Genomic DNA, 5,250 nt, shown 5'->3' on the forward strand with positions numbered 1-5,250 from the left:
ACATATACCATAGTTCTCCATCCGTTCTTTTCCACTCTGAAAAATTCCTTCAATCTACCGCGACGATTTCCACCAGAAATCCTTCAAAATCAAACCGGATAACGATAAATTGTTCTCGAAGCTTCTCTAGCCCGAATCAAGCAATATATGCATTTATTTTTTGAGCAATTCTCCCAAGTAATATTTATTTTCCACTGTATACATTTGTCAGTAATCTGCATAACAACTAAACAATAAGAAACAAGAAAAAATAAGAAACACACACAAAGATTAACACAACCAATCATAAAGTAACTCAAATACTGTGGATTTGACAACCAATCATGAATTAACACACAAAGATTAACACAACCAATTATTTTCTCACTTTTATTCAATTCGGTCAAATATATTAAGCTTCCTCGTGATGACAATTTTCTAAAGTAGTTTATTACTTCATCCAGTAGATATATTACTTCATTACAGTAGTTAATTACTTCATTCCAATAGTTAATCACTTCATTCCAGTAGATTATTACTTCATTCCACTTTATTATGATGTATGTCAATGTTGATGAAACTATAACCTCATTTAATAAGGTAATGGACTGAAGGAATAACTCAATTGAAATTTATTGAGTAAAATCCTATTGTGATGAAGAGGTATACTTGTTTAATGGAGTAAATAATGTAACTGAATGAAGTAGTAATAATCTAGGTGAATGAAGTAATAATGTAACTAAATGAAGTAATAGTCTGTTGAATGAAATAATTTAGGTAGAGGCTTAATTCTAAACAGAGCGCAAAACAATCCAACGACAAAAACCAACTGGAAGAATACACCCAAAAACACATAATTATTCATGATTATCCTCCTCCACCGATCAACGTTATACGCCTCAAAAACATCTGCAATCGCGCGGCCATCAGCACCGCCCTCACGTAATCGATCAGAAAATCTCCGGCGCCGTTCAAGTACACCTTCACCTTCACCAGCTCCGCCGCCGCTCCAACTTTCCCAAATCATCCAAACACGTGTCCACATCCTCCTGCGCCGCTGAGATCTGCTTCATGGTCTTCGTCCTCTGCTCGTTGGTCCTCATCTGCACGAACGAATTGGCCTCGATCGCGGCTAGAGGGCGCCGAATCTGGTACAGCGCATCGCGTAGCGATTCGGAGCAGTTGCTTAACGAAATTGAACCGATCAAGCGCTAGAGATCGGCGGCTGCTGCTTGGAGAGACATACCGAAGATTTGATTCGAATCTGAAACTAATTTGTGGCGGATTAGGGGCTGAACGCCGCGAAAACACGCCCTAGAGTCAGAATTGGCGTAGCAAAATGCTCGCGTTGATGTAGAATATTGAGAAATTGAAGCAGAACTCGTGAATTAAGGCTCAACGTCACCCAATTCGTCAAGCAGGCCGCCGCCGCCGATGGCCGATCCCCTCCAGCACCTCCAGCAGATTCTGATGAGCCCGAAAAGAATGAAACACCAGTTGCAACGTGAATTAAACGTGAATATTTCAAAATTGAATTGAACGTGGAATGAAGAAGATCGACGCAGATCGTAGATGGCAGATTGAAGAAGATCGACGCAGAGCAGATCGTGAATTGCGAGAGTGAAGAAGATTGTGTGAAAATTCAAAGAGAATCACGTTATGTATGTTGAGATTTGATTTCCTAAAATACCCCTCAGCAAGTTTTTATTGAATAAAATATTAAGTTAATTGCAAATTAATCCTAACCACAAGATTAAAAAAATGAAGGGCCCTAATTTGGTCTCTAGTTCGGTCTTCAAAGAGGGTTCGACATTGATTACAACTCTCTATATATATATATATATAGGGGTGCGTTAAAATGACAACACTCTTAAAATGACACCGTGACACCACGCTAGACTGCAATATTATATATGCTAGACTGCAATAGTATAAACGCTAGACTGCAATCTATAGATTGCAGTCTAGCGTATTGGATATTGCAGTCGGGAAAAATTGCAGTCTAGTGTATTGGATATTGCAGTCCGCGAAAAATTACCCTTGAGCAATTTTTATGATTGCCACATGGCAACTTATTATTCGTCCACATGTACAAATGATTGGCTAGGAATGGTGGTATGTTGTTACTTTAAGAGGTGTTGTCATTTTAACACAATCCTATATATTTATATATATATATATATATATAGGGAGATGATCAAAATAAGAATGCATTTAAATCCAGAAATGCAGCCCAAATCTTGGCCCTAGGATTAGATGATCTAATGGTCAATAATTAACCCAAAACACGGAAGGTCATAATTAAGTAGTTTTAGGTCATATTATAATATTTGGGTTTATGTCATGTTAAGATCATTTTAGGTCATGCTTTGTTAGCATGACCTAAAAATAAACTAACTATGACCTAAAAATGCCTTACGTATGACCGTGTTCTGCGTTTCTGTATTTAAATCTGGTCTTCATAGATCAAAACCCTATATATATATATATATATATATATATATATATATATATATATATATATATATATATATTCATAACTTAGAATTTTGAATATTACTAATAACAACATAATTGGATGCCAATGGTTATTATTATTCCGTAGGTTGATAATATTAAGAAATTAAGTATATACGCTATATTCGTAATAAAATTGTAAAAAAAATTAAAATTTATTTCATAATAACATAATTTGGTGTCAACTACTACTAGATGAGTAAATTTAAAAATCAATATTTTATCAATTTTTAAGCATGCATAAACGATAAATAAATTTTATATTAGTGTTTGAATGATAAATTAAATTCTCCATTTTAGAAGGTAAGTTAATTTAAATCCTTTTATAGTACGTAAATTTACTAATGTATTTTGCAAATTTGAAGAATGACAATCCATAATATTTTGCAAATTTGAAGAATGACAATCCATAATATTTTACAAAAGTATTGTAATTTTATTATAAATTTTATTATAGTTTATTCCTATTCATGGTATTCATTCAAAAATTATGAAATCACGAACCATATTAATCTAATTTGTAGGGGATTGTTAAATTTCGATAAAATTAAGAACGAAATATTATTCTCATTCTGTTTAATAGAAGAAGAGATTATGTAACGGTTAATTTACAGAATTAATTGCTATGATGTTGTAAATCATTCATTAAAATACCTATATGGTCAATAAAAGGGTACACATGTAATATATTACATTAATTAATAATCATAAATTATTTTAAATATAAAATACCTAAAATGTCCAATTTTGTATATACTATTTTTGTTAATTTATCACTACTCTATACAAAAATGATAAATACTCATAAATTTGGAAAACTTAATCAATACTATAGTGGTAAATACTCATAAATTTAGAAAACTTATTAATTTTCCTAAATGATTGAAAAAAAAAAGCTGTAATTTATTAACTTAATTAATTAACAATTGTTTACATATGAAATTCCTAAAATTTACAATTTATGTAAATTAATTTATCACTACTCTTTTTTTTTCATTAAGGATTTGATGAGGCTAATCAAGAACAATTACAAAATATTGTCATTCAAACACAAATCTTATGGTACAAATATGTACGAGTGATTATTTCCTTATTAGGAATAGATTTGATTTATTTAAGGATATGATATTTTGTTTGTACCTCCACACCTTATAAATATATATATACATATAAGTAGAGTATTTCTCAATACAAAATCAAATACAATATCTCTTTCGAATTTCATATTCTTTATTTCGTAATCGGCGGTCTGCCTTCTCCTATCTTCCCAACTCTCTCGTTCTTCATCTCTAATTAATTCACATTTTTCCTACTAAATCTTAAACTCAATTTCCTTTTTTGTTGAGTTTGTTTGTTGGTGACTTATTTGCAACGTGGGATTTACATGAAGGAATATTTGTATTTTCCCCTAGAACTATGCAGAGAGATCCTAAGAAGGCTCCCATTTAGAAGCATCATTAGATGCAAGTGCGTCTGTAAATCATGGCGCAATCTAATACAAGGAGAGTGGGGTGAGTTTACGACATCGTATACTCCAAAACCAGGCTTGGTTTTCGCTTATAGCATGGGGTACGCAATCTGGGATGAGGCCTTTCAGCCTCTTTTCCAATTCCGCTTGCCTCCTCTCCACGATCAGTATTCAAGTTATGATTGTCCTCGTGTAATAATTGGTTCAGTTAATGGTTTGATTTTGGTGTGGGATAGATTTGATAATAGTCATATTACTCTTTCCGTACTCAATCCAATCACTCGGGAATATGTTGAACTTCCTCCTCAGCCTGCACGTAGGAGTGTATTTGGATTTGGAGTGAGCAAATTAAGTGGGCAATATAAGATTTTTTGTGGTACTTTATCTAGGTTATGTCATGTGTACACTCTAGGTGGTAGAGAAGATTTGTGGAGAAGCATTCCGGCCGCCGGAACTGCACTGTTGCCGTGGAATGCAACAACCGGACCTAGTCTTGATCATGCAGTATTTTTAAATGGAAATCTTCACTGGCTGGCATGTGATTTTGAGGACGAGAAAAGTATCTTCATTTGTTGTTTTGATCTTGAAACAGAGCACTTTACCCGTTTTTCCCTTCCTAGCGAACATGAATATTTTAGCAACATCTATGCCGTATATCAACTATGTATATTGGATGACCATCTATGTTTTTTTGACGGTGCATCAAATGTTAATGAGAATCCAACAAATTTGTTGAATGTGATTTGGAGTATGAAGAGCTATGGAGATTCAAAGTCTTGGCTAATGGATTATAGTTTCTACTCACCGATACCAATAATGCTAGATTCAAATTCGGAAGATGAAAAATTGTGTGATGTAGTTGTTCCAATCAAAGTTTCAAATGGTGAGTTGGTGTTCAGCATTAGAGATCAATTTTTTATCTGCTCCGAAAACGTGATGGCATGTGGTTTTCTTCCATTTGGGCACTTGTATAATTATTTGTCCAGTTATAAGTTATATGCCCCAAGCTTTCTTTCACTCAAAACTATAGGAATTCCACAATGTTCAGTTATTAAATTAATTTAGGCGTTGTGAAGTTCACTTTTATTTTTAATTATTTTCGTTATGGTTGGTGACGATATTTTTATTTAATTTTGATGAGTGAGAATATTTTTAAGTATTTTCGTTGTAGAAAGAATATATATTATGAAAAATACATTTGATTAAATATTGATATTTGTTTTATTTTGTACCAATATTAGTTGAAACTTGAAAGATTTGTCCTTGGTGTTTATTCCACACAACTA

General features: G+C 33.0%; 1 pseudogene; it reads right to left on the bottom strand.

Annotated features, from left to right (window-relative positions):
• Positions 1–718: 718 nt before the first annotated feature.
• LOC148933113 (uncharacterized) lies at positions 719–4,866 on the bottom strand (annotated as a pseudogene).
• Between the last annotated feature and the right edge of the window lie 384 nt (positions 4,867–5,250).

This window comes from Salvia hispanica, chromosome 1, assembly GCF_029641045.1.
Source record: "Salvia hispanica isolate PSC_SH4W2 chromosome 1, Shi_PSC_v1, whole genome shotgun sequence".
Lineage (NCBI taxonomy): Eukaryota > Viridiplantae > Streptophyta > Magnoliopsida > Lamiales > Lamiaceae > Salvia > Salvia hispanica.